At 41.1% G+C, this 18,806-nt stretch overlaps 1 long non-coding RNA gene across 1 annotated transcript in view; it reads right to left on the bottom strand.

The window, feature by feature from the left end:
• The window catches only part of LOC142930494 (uncharacterized), a 183,826-nt gene that overhangs the window by 111,200 nt on the left and 53,820 nt on the right, over positions 1-18,806 (bottom strand). The window lies entirely within an intron of this gene.

Raw genomic sequence — 18,806 nt, 5'->3', positions numbered from 1 at the left:
TACAATTTAACATATTCGGAATAAAGTTTTTAAATGCTTTGTCATGAAATAAACAATATGTGGAAAATACAATTTCGCACCACGGCTATCAATGATTCTATTTTTTTAAAGCTATGCTAGTTTTATTGAATTTGGATTAACCCCAATCAAAATGTCAACATTTTAAGCCATCTCATCTACACCAAGACCATCGTATGAGCTTACATACTGTACATGCAGTGTTGTGGTATTGCAATAGTTAAATGTTTGTATTCGCTATTGATGAATATATGTTTACACATTTTAAGACATAACAATGGGAACACGGCATGTGCCCTGTACATTAAACAAAGCCAAATGTGTACGATAAACATATGATTATCCACGATTCCTTTCAAGTCGGTGTTAGAGCATTAACGTTCAGATCGAGAGCTGAGTCTGCTCGAGTGATGAATCTGTATTCTAAGCCATGGAAAAGTCCGAAGCCAAGGTACGTCACAGCGCAATGCCAAACAGAATCGACCAACTGCAGCCAAAAGTGCGCTTGCAATTGAGACGGTCAACACATGAGAGCCAAGTGTACTGTTTCTAAATATAGCTAAAGTGTCCCTCTCATCAATCAGTAATCTCCATTAAGAGTTCTGAACCGGTATTGATGATTCCCCATTCCTATGGAAGGAACTAGTCTAACGATATGAAATTGCTGTTGAATTTATGCAACGTGGTATCCATTTAACCTACCACAGAGAAATCCTGGTCATGGATAAACTCATCATTTCTCCAGGGTAAATAAGATTACTCTAATAGCATGTAAAATGTTGACAACATTTGTATCTATTGATCGATTTTTTGATCTATATGCCATCTATTGCATTGCCCCAGACAACCGATTATATTATTTGACCTATAACCAGTGTTGGTGAGTCAATTATCATGCCATAGCTATACCCGGCTAGAGCGTTATTGTTATTCAAATAATAAAAACATATTTGGAACATGAAACAATAATACATTTTTTTTTTAAATCTAAAGTTCACGTAGAGAGTTTGAATGACTAAAACACATGCATACATTTTTTTGAAAAATATGCAATGCATTCGAGTTATTCAGTTTAACATGTAGGCTAACGCGACCAATATTATTCAGAATAAAGGTTTTTGGGTTAGATCGCGTTATTTATAAATGTGTCATAACCCTCCACCACGCAACACGGCCAATCAAAAAAAATGCCCAATGATGCTGGATGTAATTACCAGCGAAACGTCGTACTCAAACTGTAAATGTTGTGGATTCACTCTTCAACACACCGGTGGGCTAAAGTAGTGAACTATTTTGTCTTTTGTCAACGTGACACTTTTTTGCTGATTGGCCGTGTCGGGTGGTGGAGGGTAACGACACATTTATAAATAACGCGATCTAACCCAAAAACCTTTATTATGCATTCGAGTTATTGTGAGGCAGTTTAACTTCCACACCTGGATTCTTGCTCAATGTGGAGTTGGTATCAGCGTAAGATCTGTACATCGACTGTACGCTACTTACTGTGGAATGCATCTTTGGAAGCCCGCTCAGACAAAGTGTTGAGGAGTCTTTGTCTGAAATAATTTCATACAAATCCTCAAAGTATCTATTATTGGATAACATTTTAACAACAAAAAATTACAGAATAAAGCAAGTAAGCCACAATCACATGTAACTGATACATCTTGCAATGGGACATCCATTTATCACAAATATCTAATCATTAATTCATGAGATTTGATTTTACGATGGAAAAAAATGCAATAAAAAGCATTCTGCCTCCCAGCAACAAAACACTTGACATCATGCTTGAATAACAACACAGAAATATTCATCAATAATGCTGTCCTTAAAGAGAAAACAATATATAATGGGCAATGTTTCAGGACACATCCCTTCTTCATAGTAAATAGATCTCTGAGATATTGGTAGAGTAAATAACAGCATTTGGGCAGGCTTCATTCACATCCATCTGCGAATTCAAAGTTCGTTCACCTCTAACTAAACCCCGTGTTTTGGTGGTCTTAACTGCCTTACAACCTTTTTTTAACAGACTAAAGCCGCGTGCCGTATGGCAACAATCAGCGCTGAGTGAGTCTTGCAGCCACTGTAGTAGACTAGGTGGGGGGAGGTGCTTACCCATTCGCGCATACAACAACGGAGACTCCAAATCGTGAAATGTGGCGAGCAGATTTGACAGCGGTGGGTGGGGGAGGAGGGGGGAGGATCAGTATTGGGGTGGGTACGTTTTTGGGGGGGGGGGGGGTTACTTCTGAGAGGTAATCCGATCGACCGCGAGCGTGACCGTGTGTGAGCGATGCATCTGTGAGCTCAGAGTACGTCCGTGTGCCTGCCTGGGTTCCGTGTTTGTCCGTTTGACCGTCGACATTGTTTGGGGGGTTGCAGTAAGTGTAGTGGTTAGCTCACTGAATCTAATTCATAATACAGGGTTTTTTTTTTTGGGGGGGGGGTTAGATCGCGTAAATATATAAATGTGTCGTTAAAGCCGCCAACACCTGACACAGCCAACTAGCAAGGTCTGCCACGTAAACAGGACGTGCCAATTCGTTGCTAGTACAGCACACCGGTGTGTTGAAGAGCAAAGCCACAACGTTTACAATCTGAGTATGACTCGTTATACATTTACGCGATCTAACCCCCCCAAAAAAAAGAGTATTATGGATGATATTGGTCGCGAAAGCCTACATGTTCAACTCACTGATTCTAAACTAAACTCTTTTTTTTAATTTTACCAGGTAAGGCACACTGAGCTGCATAGTTATTTTTCAGAAGCGACCAGGCCAAAAAAAGTGATTGCTCAACGAAGTGGCTTATCACGTGGACATTTATAGCAGCCAAATACTCTAAACGCGCGTTGCTTTTAAATGTGGAGAGAAATAAACTGGAGGGCCTTGAGAAAAAAATTAACATGACCACGAGGAGAAAAAAAACATGCCAACTCCAAATATGCAGGCGTTCAGGTCGGGATCAAACCCACAACCTCCTGTAAACCATTGCGAGGTAGTTTACATCTGCGCACGGCAAAGGCCGGTGGACAATCTCTGAACCGGTTCTCGGTCTCCCCTCGGTAGACCTGGCTTTAGATTAGTATTTGGCGTGGTGTTAAAACATCGGCACTGGGTAGACAAAGGCAGCAGTGCATGGTGTCAACCACACACCACCTCTCGTAAGCCATGCTGGCCTCACTATGTGATTGCCAACGGAATTTGTCCCCAACTGCCTGTTTAGCTATGCGTCGGATATTTTTCGTTGCAGCCGTGTGCACATGTACATCTCTGTGTATGCACTTGCGTGGGTTAGTGTGCGTGCTCACTCACTAGCATTCTTGTGCTGTTGAAAATGCACGTGTGTAATTCTACGCATGTGCAATTCTACCCATGTGCGATTCTACGCATGTGTAATTCTCCTCTTGTGCGATTCTACTCACGCGCGATTCTATTCACGTGTATGCATTTATGTGCCCCTGTTTATTTTGTTATAAAAAGAGAAAACAAACTTTCATACACACACGTGTGTGTGTGTGTGTGTTCCACAAACAGATAAACCAGAGCAGACCCTTGAAAACAAATGGAGCATTTTTAATACAAGGCAACAAATCAACTGATATTTATTCATGCTAAATGATATATGCATGTGCTATTGTCTTTGCAGCAGTCCCCCAGTACAAATAACAAAACAAACTAAATTATTTTCTCCAACCAAAAAAATCCACTGAAACTAAATAAACAGGTTGACACTTTGAGCAATGTCCCATGATATTTTTTTTCAGTCCAATCAGAGTGTCTGCCTGCCCAAATTGCACGGTTACCTATTTGTTGGTAGCTGGAAACCAGTCGTATAAATTGCACATTATTGTCACGAGGTCAGTTGAAACTGGACGAGAGTAGACTTCCGACAAAGTAACTTATTTTAGTGATCCTGAAGGCATGAGGTGTCAAGTTTAACCCTCAAAAATCGTGTAATCTTGAAACATGTTTGTATGTTGAACTAATTTTGCACCATATGTAGCCAACCATGCTAATTGGAGGTGCAGTGATTGTGAGCTGTGCTCTATATGGAACAAAATTGCTGTACTCTCTGTAGGAAGACAATTATTTAGCAATTAAATTATAAAGCCATCCTGGCCAAGACCAATACAAATAATATATTAACTCTGGAATCTCCGCTTGGAATCTAACTGACATTTGTTAAATCTGCAAGACTAATTATAATAAACCACTAGGGTATGCCAAAAGCAGTAAGTAACAACACCACATTGTGTGATACGTAACATCCACAGTGGAAGATTATTAGAAGACACCCTGAACGAACACATATCCACAGTTTTTATATGTATTTATTTAGCGCCGATATACTTGCTGCCAATGTGTGTGCACAAGCTTCTGGAAGCCTTCACAGCATATTGCTGTTGATAGAGAGAGCTTGAGACGCTGTGTGGCACAGAGTTCAAAGCCAAATGTGCTTCTGTAAACAAACATTCTCTGTTATTTTTTTATTTAAAGCTTTCGTGACTGCAGGGATTCATATTCTTGGTTCTTTCGGTAAAGTCACCACGTAGAAGGGAATCAATTGTTTTATATTTGTATTATTTTATTGTTTCCCTTCTGCGTGACTTTACCGAAAGAACCAATAATTTTCTCTGTTATGTTTTTTTATTTGCTTTTTATACCCCACCCCCACGTCAAGCTGTTGCTGCTGAGACAAATCCCCTGGAGTCTCAAATAAGCCTGCTCCACACGCTTCCAGCATTTAGAAGTGGAGTAGAAATTAACATTGGAGCCACACAAGCATGTGTCTCCACGTGCATCGTGTTCTTTTTTTAAAGTCAGTCGAACAAGTACTTTGGCATCCACACGTGTTGGGCAGATGCGGCCGTTTGTCCAACGATGACACAAACAAAATCTATCGCTCAAAAACTTCGTACTGTGAAGTCTCTCATTATTCGTCCGTTAGCACAGAAAATTGTCAAGATAAAAAAGGGGAGTAAGGCAATGGACAAGGTGACTTTATAGGTCCAGTGTGAATCATCGAATGCTATTCCACGTGAGGTTTTGTTTTGCTCGTTATTTTTTTCGAAATAAGTAAAACAAAACCCCATTAATTCTGCATGCTTCGCCAATCCTGCATGAATAAAATGTTGTCAGAAAAAATGTCATGATACTGTTGAATAATTTGGATTTAAAGCGATTGGAGAGATTGGGATTCCTCGCGGTGATGGAGGGGTCATAACAAAAATGAGAACTAAAGTGAACATCGGGACACTTTGGCTATTCTAAACATTGCTAGCGATGGCAAAAGTAAATTAAAGTCACAGTCCACAATTTAATACGGTATGGCAATACTTGCAGGATTACAAATGTCAAGGAGTACTACAATGCCTATGTCTCTACATGTAAATATGAGGAATTCCGATTAATCCATTTAAGCTGAATCCAAATTGAATTTGAAGTTAAGCTGAGCCTCTGAATTGGAAACTGTAATCTTCTAAGTGTGTTCTACTGCGTCGGGATAGCTCCTGCTGCAACTCACGAGGGTGTACCATGTAGGATTGGGTGGATTTGGGTTTTGGATTCACATTCAATGAATACTAGAAACTGGCAAAAGTAAAATAAAGCCGAATCTGGATTAATTTTCATCCCATTCCTGTTACATTATTTGTAAGTGCGAAGCATCGTATAACTTTCGATTTAAAGCTTTCGTGACTGCAAGGATTCATCTTCTTTGGTTCTTTCGGTAAAGTCACCACGTAGAATGAGAATAAAATAATAAATTAATTGTGATAATAAAATTGTGTTATTTTATTTTATTAATTTATTAATTTATTCTCATTCTACGTGACTTTACCGAAAGAACTTAAGAACATCGTAGAGCACTCCTGTGTTTTGTCGATGCATTGCGTGTTGTTCGGTATGATGTGCTGGGAGCTTCTCCAGGAACTCGGTGTCCAGCACTTTAGAGCACAACGTTGGACATCATGCCGAACAACTCTAAGCACAACCTGAAACTACATGTCGAGAACTGTATAGTATTGAGTATTTTTACGTGCATTCAAATGCATACCGATGCTGCATTCGGTTGTCATATAAGCTGAAAGTTAGCCTGCTGATAGTAAAAGTTGCTTTTACATTAACGCGTGTTTATTAAATATGATGTATATCATGAAATGACCGTTTGTCTAAGAGACTGCGAGTAAAATTTGAAATGAATCTCCTGCTCAGGTTGTAAGACAGTTTAACGTTTATTTTGGAAACAATTTCATGGAAGACCGGCAAAGATATATATCATGAGTGTTATCATCATCCATTTTAATTCGCTGCATTTGACTTCAGAAAATTTGGTAAATCCACGATCACATATAACTCCAAATTGCCATGAAGAGTACATTTTAATGGGTACAGAATATCCAATATGAATTTGGCCAAATATGAATCAAGCAATTAAAATGTAAATCTCTATTGGATTACAATAAAACGTTTATAGGACGGCTCTTTGCTAACCCCGAATAATGTATTTGTTACTGTTGCAGGTGTATGATTATATAAATAACAAAAACATATAGATTATGAATTTAAATAATGAATACAATACGAGACAGATCATTATCTATAATCCATTTGTATTTTGGGTTTCAATTATGCTTCATAATTATGTTTCATAATTGAAACAGTTGAAACGATGGGCATGTATCTGAAATTCCCCCCACCTATTTATCCAGCAGTATATAAATAGCTGCACCACACTTAGTCGGTTGGAAGCTCACGTGCTTTGGGGTAGAATGTGGGCAATCCTCATTTATTTCAAGACGTCTGGCCAGTGTGGTAGAAAAGGCCAACTAACCTCTAGAAATGAGGCTCCTCTACAGCCACATCCATTTGATGACCTTCTGCCGGATAATTTTGCTGCTAGAAATCCTCACGTGATGAGCCACTTTGTTGAGCAATCATCTGTGGCCAGGTCAAGCCCACTGAGCTATTGACTCATAGCTCGGTGGGCTTTACCTGGTAGTAAGATAAAAAAAACATGTTAGTTGTACTTGTATATATATTTTTTAAAGTTAATTGTTTACCTTTCCTATACACTACATTGCGCTCCAATCGTATTTATTTTATTTCGCAACGTTCTGACCCACTCCTGCTGGACATCTGTGAAAAAGAGCTTCATAGTTCATCGGATTCCTCCAATATGAATACAAATTGTCATTCTGCATGAGAAAGACATGGGAGCTCTGCACCTTTACCTCTCCGTCCAGAGAACAATTTGGCCAATTGCAGTTCAAAGTAAACAGCCCTGCCATGACTTTTACAAAATTATAATGTCTAGAATATCACCCATGCCCACACACACATGATACCCAAATAAAGTATAACACATTCTACTTCAAACAAGCATTTGTTTATATATATGGTACATAGAAACAAGAATGCATAGGGATACATGAAACATATATACAAATGCTATATTATGAGATCCCATGGGGCATTTACAATCCTATGATTATTCGTGTAAATCTTGCAAAGGTACTGTGTATGAATTGTTAATCAGGTTAACCCACAAAGCGTGTAAGTGCGCCGTATTTTAGTGAATATTGCAAATATTTGTTTATTTATGAAGAGAGAAAAAACCCGCTGAAGCAGCAGTAAAGAATAACACTCGTAAATTACCCGATGTGAGGTCCCTGCCAACACTGGCAGTAAAGTGCAGTGGTCTTGATATTGGATAAATAACAGCCCCTTGTGGGTTAGAGCATGGGTATGCGCCAGTTATTCAGCCTAAATGCAATCGCCCAAAAACGCAGAGTGTGAACTATAATTTTCAAGTTGGGAAATCACCAACGCGCTTTTTTTTTTCGTGCCACGTCCCGAACGTTTCATGCCGACGACTGACGTTATTGCACTTTGAAATCAGTCTCACGCTTAAAGAACTGGGGGGCTCACTTGGTATGCAGCACGTGATGGCCTTTGACTGCTCCGGGCCATGACTGAAGCCAAGAATCTGCAGGCTTCTTTTTCCACGGCCCAGAGCGGCCTTTATCGTGCATACTCAGAACCGGAAGGGCTTCAACTAAACAGCACAACATTAACCCGTACACACGCACACGCGCACGGTTTACAATTAAGCAAATTGTAATTTGCGTGATTTATTCATGTTCAACAAGCTATGCTCATCTCTGATGGTGACTCTAAGCCAGTGGTGGAAATTCCACGTTCCTATGTTGGGGGCAAGTAGATCCACAGGAGAACCACCCGAATATTGTTCATAAAAAGTTCATGTCTGCCTTAATATAAATATAATAATGAGAAGGAATGGTAAAATACGTATGTGCTATATTTGTTGGTGAATATATTTAGGTTACTGAATGGGCATGCAAGCGATTGCTATGTTTAATTAAATTATTATTCTCAATACCTAATACGTGTAGTGCTTTAGAAACAATTACTTAAAACAAAACCAGTTCATCTTCTTTGGTTCTTTCGGTAAAGCCACGTAGAATGAGAATAAAATAATAAAATAACACAATAAAATTCTCACGACGTTTCGGCCACAACACAAGTGGCCTTCTTCAGGTGAAAGGAACAAACCTTTCGGGACGACAGAGCTTGTCCCGACTGGTTTGTTCCTTTCACCTGAAGAAGGCCACTTGTGTTGTGGCCGAAACGTCGTGAGAATTTTATTGTGCTATTTTATTTTATTATTTTATTATTTTATTCTCATTCTACGTGGCTTTACCGAAAGAACCAAAGAAGATGAATCCTTGCAGTCACGAAAGCTTTAAATCAAAACAAAACCAGTTATTCGGTATAGTACCAATGAGTTTTACCCAGAAAAGCCCCCAATGAGTCTCTAGACTGCGTTTCGGGAGGGTCTCAAATTGGCATATTGGGCCAATTCCGTTCGTGAGTTTTTGATATGTGGGAGTAAACCAGAGTGCCAGGAGAAAACCCTCACGTGACAGAGATAACATCACTTGGACTGCACACATATCTTCAGTAATCCATTACTGTATTGCCATTCCCTGTGCACCGTTGCAAACAAAGCTTATAATACCTCGAGCATTCTAAGCCAATCTCCCATTCAAGTGCCAACCAGGCTCAAGCCCACTTAGCTTTCGACATCTGATGAGATTGGGTGCATTCAGGGTGAATTGGCCACACTAAGCAAAACTTGGCCGGTACATTTTGATAATACTGTTTCATTTTTTTTTACTTGAACGATCCCCAAACGCAGACTGCATGGACGATATATACATCGGCAAGTTCCGTGGAGAGAGCGCCGAGTAAGGTGCATACGGAGTGGTGTGAAACCACCAAACTCGGATTCCTCTGTTGTGATGTCAACCATTAAGTGATGTCAACTACTGAGTGCCCATCTTGGGGATGATGGTCAGCAAATCAATTGGGTTCACTTGGATCACAACGAAAGGCATGCATACTCACATACACGCATACAAATGTAAAGATTCCCCTATCAGGGTAATAGATTGTTGGGGAAATTCTGTAAGCACCTATTAAGGCTTAGATGATACATGAAGGGTTAGTTCGGTCAACACCAGGCCTGACAGTCTGTGCCCACCTACCACCACTAATATTTGTATACACTGCACTAGGTACTAATTTAAGGCTGAGCTAACCCAGGGGAGGCCCAGGGAAAATGCCGAAACCACTGCACTGAGACTATCCGTGGGTGGGAATTGAACTGTGAACTGGGTTCAGAAGTGCATCATGCGAGCAATTGCGCCACCACCTCTCACAAACCCGGACAAAACTAAACATGCCGTAGTTTTCACATTGATTAAGACAACAGTGTGACGTAGTATGTTACATGATCCAACACGTTACAATACGTTACTGACATCGCAAATGTATTGCAAGTATTTCATTCTACTCTAATATCACGCCATTCCTTCAATGACAAAGGCCTCGCTTACAAAGGAGACACGTCCTGTCAATGGGCTCTCGCATGGCTCTAATGGGTCCAATTTAATTCCCCTGTAAGCATGTGTGCAAACACCCAAAGTTCACCGCCAGACCAGAATCGCTATGCTATCACTGTCCCCAATCCTCTGGTAATGTCTTTAAAAAAAAATAGCTATGAATCTGGCTTCACACATAACTACCCGCAATGGATTTTGGAAAACAACATTTTGTATTTTACCATCCGTTCCCACTTTATGGAAAATCTGTGATATTTTTTGTAATGGTAACATTCAATTTAAGCTACAGCCAAGTGTGGCTCCTGCACGCGCAGTGGTGACTAAAATGGGCGAATGGTGTGATGACTGTGATAGATGATGACATTCCACTTTTTTATTTATATAAAATGAACACTGAACGAAAAGCAAACAAGAAAAGCGTTGGTCGCTAAAGCACCGGTCCAAAGCAACGACTCTTCATTACGACTCGAGATTCCAAATTAGACTGTGCATTATTGAGACCTGGAATAGCCAGATGCAAACGATGGGAAGTTGGAGTGGTTACACTGCCCTCCTTTTGATAACGTAGAACCCCGATTTAAATATTAATACCAACATATTCTAGCTCACTTGCACACGCTGCCAGTCAAGTGAGAACCCTTTGAACTGCAGGAGAAGACATCTCGTTGAACCATGGCGATCTCAAGAAGGGCACTCGTTGTGAACCTATGGTGTTGATGTAAAACATGAATTCAAACATGAGACGTTCCATCTCAAGGGATTATCCAGGTGAAATATAAATAAATATAAAACAAGCTTTGGATCAAGATTAAAGTCTACTCTGCTGGCTAGTCCATGAATAATACTGAAATGAGAAAAAAAAATAAGCGCCACTGAAAATATTGTATTGCTGCCACTTTGTTGGAAGTCAACAGTGGCCCTCCTGCAGAAAATGTTCTGATGGATCAACATTGCCAAAAGAGTTGCACGCTGCCCCAAACTATTTTGAACACAATGCCCCATTACAGCTTTGTGATTCCTATGATTCCACTCGGTGCAATTTCTGCAGGAGCCTCAATTCCTCTATGGGAGATGTGCATTCTAGATTTGAAGCTTTCGTGACTGCAAGGATCCATACTCTTTGGTTCTATTCGGTAAAGTCACGTAGGTAAAAAATAAAATAACAAAAATCACGACGTTTCGGCCACAACACAAGTGGCCTTCATCAGTGAAGGAACCGTGCTGTCATGAGGACAGCGTTGGAGTAAAAACAGCCAAGCCCAGGTCGCGTCCTTTAAGCTGTGTGGGAGGAAGCAAAACGCTTTGACAAAGGAATTAGCGTACAAATGAGCACGATGTACGTAGGAGGTACATGTGATGGACCAGTAGTGGGTGGGGATCATGACGGACCAGCAGCGGGGGGGGGGGGGGGAGTAGAGTGAGTGGGTGGAGTGAATGAGTGGAGTGAGTGAGTGGAGTGAGTGGAGTGAGTGGAGTGAGTGAGTGAGTGGAGTGAGTGAGTGGAGTGAGTGGAGCGAGTGAGTGGAGTGAGTGAGTGGAGTGAGTGGAGTGAGTGAGTGGAGTGAGTGGGTGGAGTGAGTGAGTGGAGTGAGTGAGTGGAGTGAGTGAGTGAGTGGAGTGAGTGAGTGAGTGGAGTGAGTGGAGTGAGTGAGTGAGTGAGTGCAGTGAGTGAGTGGAGTGAGTGAGTGGAGTGAGTGAGTGGAGTGAGTGGAGTGAGTGAGTGGAATGAGTGGAGTGAGTGAGTGGAGTGCGTGAGTGGAAAGAAATAAGCAGCTGTGAAAGTTTGGGATACCACTACTTGAAAAAAACACTGTACCATTGAAATTTAGTTTAATGTTTGGTTTGATTTAGAACATCTTTCCAATGATTGCTTAATTTGAAACCATCCTCTCGGTTTAAATTGTGTCTGTTTGTAAATCTGAATTGCCTCGTGGACAAATCTCTGATAAAAACCCGTGGGTTTGCAGAGAACCTTGGTATCGGAGAAAACTATATCGTGATCACCCACAGCGTTGTAACAGTGGCCAGCTACGGCAGAAGAATTCGTTCTGCCGTGTTTCAAATCTGATTTGTGCTCGCGAATTCCGTCAGAGACATGTCGCTTCGTCTCCCCGATATAGCAATCACCACAAGTGCAGCTCAATTTGTAAACCCCGGGGTACTGTAAGTCAGGAACGACATCCTTCACGGATGGGATCAGGTCACGGATTTTGTGTACTGTATTGAACCGGACCAGGATCTTGTGTTTGTTTAGAATTTTGGAGATCTTTTTAGCAACGCCTGCTATATATGGTAGTGTGATGGTTTTGACCGGAGTATCAAATGGTTGTTTCTGTATGGAGGGAGAAACAGCTTGGCAGATGGTATGATCAGAGTATCCGTTTCTCTTGAGGGCCAGGTGTACATGTTTTAATTCACTGGTCAGGTGGTGTTGATCCGAAATGCAATGTGTCCTGTGGTATAACGTTTTGATGAGATAATTCTTTTGAGCTGGGTGGTGGTGGGAATCAGGTTTCAAGTAGGAATCTGTGTGGGTGGGTTTCCTATAGACAGAAAGTCCCAGTGAGCCACCAGGTCTCCTCTCAAACAGAACATCCAAGAATGGTAGCTTGCCATCTTTCTCCACTTCCATGGTGAATTTGATGGCTGGATGTCTAGAATTGATGTGGTGTAGGAAAAGGTTAAAAGCTGGGAGGCCATGTGGCCAAATGACGAAAGTGTCATCAACATATCTCTTCCACAGGGAAGGTCTGAGGGTGGAAGTCTGGATGGCGTCTGATTCAAATTTCTTCATGAAAACATTGGCTGTCACTGGTGATAAGGGAGAACCCATGGGGGTACCCTCATTTTGTTTGTAGAAGGTGCCATTCCAAGTAAAGCAGGTATTGGTGAGGCAGTGTCTAATCAGCGCAGGTGTATCGGGGTCTAGTCCATGTTGTACCAAATTTTCAATTATTTCAATGGTATCAGGTACCGGGACCTTGGTGAACAGGGAGACCACATCGAAGCTGACAAGGATATCGTCAGGGGACAGTACAACGTCTTTGACCATAGAGACCAAATGAGCTGAGTTAAGTACTGCTGAGGAGGTCTTGCCAGTGAAAGGTAGCAAGGGATCTGACAGAAAACGTGCTAGCTTATAGGTAGGGGAGTTGATCGTGGATACGATGGGTCGTAGTGGAGTGCCTTCTTTATGAATCTTGGGGAAACCATAGAATCTAGGGGGTCTTGCAGCAGAAGGTTTTAAGGAGGGACGCTTAGTTGGTTCGATTAGGGAGGTCGAACTTGTGATAATCTTGTTGGTTTTTATAGTTAGGCTATTAGTAGGGTCATTTTTAATTTTTGAGTAACTTCCATCGTTGAGTAGGTTCTGGATTTTGTTGTTGTACGAATCTGTATCCATAATTACAGTAGCGTTGCCTTTGTCAGCTGAGAGGATGACTATATCACTTCTGTTTTTTTTTTATTCGCGAGTTCAGAGCGTTCATTTTTGCTGATGTTGCTAATGAGTTTCTTAGCATTCTTAAGAATAGTGGCTATTTCAGCTCTCGCAACGTCTTCTTGGATGTGTCCTATGCCTTTAAGGGCCACATCGACCTGAGAGATGATATCATCTACAGGAATATGTTTCGGGGTGACAGCAAAATTTAGCCATCTAGCCAGTACTGTTTTCAGATTGTCCGAAATCGGGGTGCTACTCTGATTAATGACGATTTTGTTAACGTCTAGTTTTATTATATGTGGGACTGGGTTCTTCTTCCATAGGTGGTTTAATTTAGAAATCAGGTTAGCTTTGTATTTGACTGAAAGTGAATCGGCAGAAGAAGCAGCCATGTTGTCTACGTGGTTCCAATCAGGTGACATTTTTTTGTGTGAGCGTTAAATGAGCTTGTAGGAGAGTCCTGTCTAAAGTATCGAGATCAAAACGGAGTAGTCTTATCCTCTCTGAGATTAAAGATAGGCTGGCCTTAAACATAATCTGTTTAGAATTCGGTGAGGATACAGCAGCAGATGGGAGTGAATAGAACCAAAGAGTATGGAGATGTGCATGTTGAAATCTACACCTTTATATTTAGTGATCATTTCTGTATGTGTGTGTGGACATATATACTTGGTGGGAGCGGTAGAGTCGCGGTTAGCGCGCTGCGCTACGAACCTGGCGACCTGGGTTCGATTCCCGCTCAAGTCCAACACCAGTGACGATTATCTGAACCGGTTTTGGGCCCCCCCCTCAGTCGACTCAACCTCAAATGAGTACCTGGTGTAAACATTGTGTGCTGTGCCAGCCTTCAAATGTGCTCGCTAACAGCACTTGCCCAAACGTTCTGTTCAGGCTATACGGGGGATTTCAGTTTTTGTCTTTCTTTATATAGTTACACGTGTATGCACATACATTAGTGAGCATGTGTATATTTAAATTGAATATGCGTAATTCACGTATGCACGGGATTTATGAGTATGTCAGCTTACAATATTTCAGTAGTTCTCGTAGTACAAATGGAAGTCTCTTTCGTCTGAGCAATAGTTGACCAGACTATCCATTGAAAAGCATCACCTTACACGTTTTAAAATGGCAATCTCACGAGGCCAGCTAGGCCCACACGAGTCCTCCCATCTTGTTGGAGAGCCAAGCCACAACATTTACAAACTGAGTAATGTTGTGGTTTGGCTCTCCAACACACCGGTGTGCTGTACTAGTGACGAATTGGCATGGTCTCTTTATGTGACAACCCTTACTAGTTGGCTGTGTCGGGTGGTGGCAGGTTTTAACGACACATTTATATAGTTACACGATCTAACCCAAAAACCTTTATTATGGATTATTTAACCAATCAGAATTCGAGTCTGCAATGTTGGGCGTATTCTTTGACACGCCAGATCCTTCTAGCTGGCCTAGCCGCCTACGTTAGCATCTTTCGTGTGGCGTGATTGGAGGGCCAGTTAGCTAACTGAAGTAAAACTAGCTAGCACGTAACGTAGACTCATCTAAGATTTATTAAAACTTTCTTTCGTGACGTTTATATTTTTAGATGTAGTGCTTTAGATTTTTTTTCTGTCGAGAAGCCTGTTAAATGCTGATTGTGTTATTTGTGTTTGATGCCATTTTTGCTTGCTTGGTGGTCATATGGGTAAATGTGACTGGTTGTTGTCAGTTTCTTATTGTTTCTTTGGTAATGACATTGATTTGGGCTATACGATGTATATTTGTAATGCAGCAACCTGTCATACTGCTTAATAGTGGTACATCCTTGATGGTTCAGTTACCATGTATTCATGTCTCTGCAATTAGTGTATTGTAACACTCATCGTCGTGTTAAATCACTTCATTCTACTCGATAAAGGTTACTGTCACTGTGAATATGGGGTGGTAACGTCGAATGACAATAGCCTATAGCCCTTGTATCATGGTGAGGTTATTCCAAGGCGGTTTAATTGCGGGAGGATAGCACTTCAGGCCAAGGTGTAAAATACACGGCCCGCCACTGGTTTCCACAGATGTCCAGTAGTCACAGATGTCAGTGATACACTGACAGAATAACAATGAGTAACCTTCACAATAGCTCAACAGCTGTAAAGGATTCCGTGACTGCAGTGATTCATATTAACAATGAGTAAGCCACGTTGAAGGGAAACAATAAAATAATACAATATATATAAAATATCACGACGTTTCGGCCACAACACATTGTGGCCGAAACGTCGTGAGAATTTTATTGTGTTATTTTATTATTTTATTCTCATTCTACGTGACTTTACCGAAAGAACCAAAGAAGAGACTGACACTTCATTTGTACTTCATCACTTGAGCAGAATTAGTGGAAAAAATCCTCATATTTGTAATATATTTCAAATTATCACAAATGATAACCTTGAAGATCAGTGAGGCTTTAAGAAGGGAACTATTTTAAATGGTAAATGGTATTAATTTTCATAAGGAGTCTGCTATTGACTTAAATGCATGAGATAGGTAAGCATAGTCCTGAACATTACGATAAGATAAATTATCACTGGCTAAATTATGCCATCTAATATAAAACATTAATGCAATATTCAGATTCAGGAAAGCAATGCCTCTAGTCATTACCCCTATGCTGCAAACCATTACGCCACGTGATAATATCACAGCATATAATGTCTCTATGCCACACTGGAAGGACATTAATTATCTGCTCCTATGATGTCTCAACCATTACAGCAGTAGGCAAAGGTGCAGCCCAGCAACTTCCTGCTCAAACCCACTGCTTTTGGAAAGGCCTCCACTAGACGGAGCTCCAGTGAGCCACTCGACAGAACTGTCTCGATCTGCTCTCCCACGCTGACTATGCATCTCGGAAGAGGTGGGAGTACGGGCACTTTAATCGTATTATTACATAGTATATATTACAATTCCTTATCGGGGAAACAAATACTAATGAATAACAATTGAATGATTACCAATCTATTATATGATTACAATACCATCCCCATCTCCGCCTCAAATCACTGCACCAGATTGGGGTTAAATGATGACGTCACTCTGCTGCTGCTCTATTTAAGACCGGGAGCAAATGGAGGGCTTCACCATTCTGGCAAATTGCCTGATTATGCTGGATGTAATTACCAGCGCAACGTCGTACTCGAAATTGTAAATGCTGTTGATTCACTCTTCAACACACCGGTGGGCTAAAGTAGTGAACTATTTGTCTTTTGTCAACGTGACACTTTTTTTTTACTGTTTGGCCGTGTCGGGTGGTGGAGGGTTACGACACATTTATAAATAACGCGATCTAACCCTAAAACCTTTATTATGAATAATATTGGTCGCGAAAGCCTGCTGCGTGTTAAACGTGAATCCACCACCACACAGGACCTCCTGCACATCGATCGTTGCGTAGCCGTTTATACCGTAGCGTGGATCGAGGCCGGGGTGGTGGAGGGGACATTAAAGAAAGTTCCACAATTGTTTCCACTGCCATGCCGGGAGAATGAACTTGCGACTTCTATAAGTATGTTTATAAATGCACGTTGAACTTCTTTCGCACCGTACGTAGCCAACCGTGCTAATCTGACATGCAGGAAATGTCAGTCCAGTGTGCGAACCATTACACCGCAGCAGTGCCTCTGATTAGCACGGTTGGCGACGTACGGTGCGAAAGAAGTCCAACATACATATACAATGTTCTCTTCACTTCACGGAGAATGGTTTACCAATTATTAAACGTTGCTTATTTTGCCATGTGCACGGAGCCATCCATATCCACACCACAAACTGCACCACTTACACGACAGCCAAAGCACCCCCACCTCTTACTCATCCACAGTAATAATTTAGCAGCAATCTGGCCAATAATAGTGTGGTGCACCAAAATTAACGAAGCATGCCTGCCTTGGCTGTGATATTCATCCTACCATGTGCAGTTCACAACACAGCAACGTGATAGCCAGGAGACCGATTTCGAAGACGAATCTCTAGATTGCACCTTCTTGGAAAAGTCTACCATTTGAAATTGGTGTGTTTAACAGACAGGCAGGCAATGGAGCATATGAAACAGTGAGCAAGCTTTCGTAAAGTAGCTCTGTATACAACGCATGGCACTATTTAAACATAGCATGTCTATGCATTAAAAGCATAGATCGAATTGAAGTACGATAATCAACTCGCACAAAGATGGGATAGCATTGGCAGCGCAAACACCACTGGCCTTAGTGTGGCCCATTATAATAATGCCGTAGATTCCAAGTCAGGTCCAAAACATTGACAAAAGTGTCAACTGATGTTAGATGGCATTTTACGTTGCTGTATTGACAGGGTGACTATGCTTGGAAATCCTATACCCACTCTGTTCACTCTCAAAATTTAAACCCTGGGGTGGCATTAAAATTAAAGCTTGCTGGGCTAAGTAGTATTGCTCAAAAGAAGGCATTTATTTATGTATAAGCTCACAGCTAAAGTTACAGCAAAGGACATGAGAAAACAACATTATAAGACTTTCCCATAACCGCAAAGCATTGCAGATTTGTGTTTATATAAATAGTTAATTACCTGGCTTTTACTACTCTCAATACATTGAAAATGTATTTCAATAACTGACAGCATCGCCAGTCGTTGATTTAACATGTGAAAGGACCACTGGGTCACGTGCACGCACGTATATCACGCACAGAAGAATGCGGTGGATGGCTATTAGGTATTGCTTATTAGTGGCAATTTCTATTACGGAGAGTTTGAAATAAGGTATGCTGCTGACATGTGTAATAAATCACGAGAATATGTTTTTTTATTTTTCTGCAGCCCGATTTTAGACCACGATTCTTACCCTCAGAGTCCGCAGGCCCCCTTAGGGCTCCACAATGGGTTCACGTTTTTTTTTGTCAGACATGCCGTTTTTAACAGCAGCAAATATAGCCTTTGGAAGAAAAAAATAAAATATGCCCATTTATTTATACTGGTCTTACGTGCCCAATTCATTTTATTCATGCCTTGTTAAATGTGGTGAGCCAAGAAATGTTACTTTTAATGCACGTGCAAAGTATATCATCGATTGCCATGCCGTTTTGCGATGAAATTCAACGCACATTAAATGTAAATTATTACAATTGTCGCGTATTTATATTTTAGCGATGGTCATCAAAATCACCCGGAATGTAACCAATCTTATCCCATATTGGATGTTAAAGCAGGGTTATGAAGCCTGGATATTACTTCAATTGAATAATTCCTGGGCATACCAGGTATTATAGGTTTGACCTGCAAAGTGGCGAGGAGATGGCCATATGTATTGCATGTCTGGGGGCATTCCATTGTCCTGCCAAATGGCAGGCACATTCATCAATTAATTTGGCCAAATATCCCAATGTAGGACCCTCTCTGATA

This window comes from Petromyzon marinus, chromosome 39, assembly GCF_048934315.1.
Source record: "Petromyzon marinus isolate PM22_M1 ecotype Great Lakes invasive population chromosome 39, UKy_Petmar_22M1.pri1.0, whole genome shotgun sequence".
NCBI classification, from domain to species: Eukaryota; Metazoa; Chordata; class Hyperoartia; order Petromyzontiformes; family Petromyzontidae; genus Petromyzon; species Petromyzon marinus.
The sequence above is the reverse complement of the archived record's forward strand: the minus strand, read 5'-3'. Positions and strand labels throughout refer to the sequence as shown.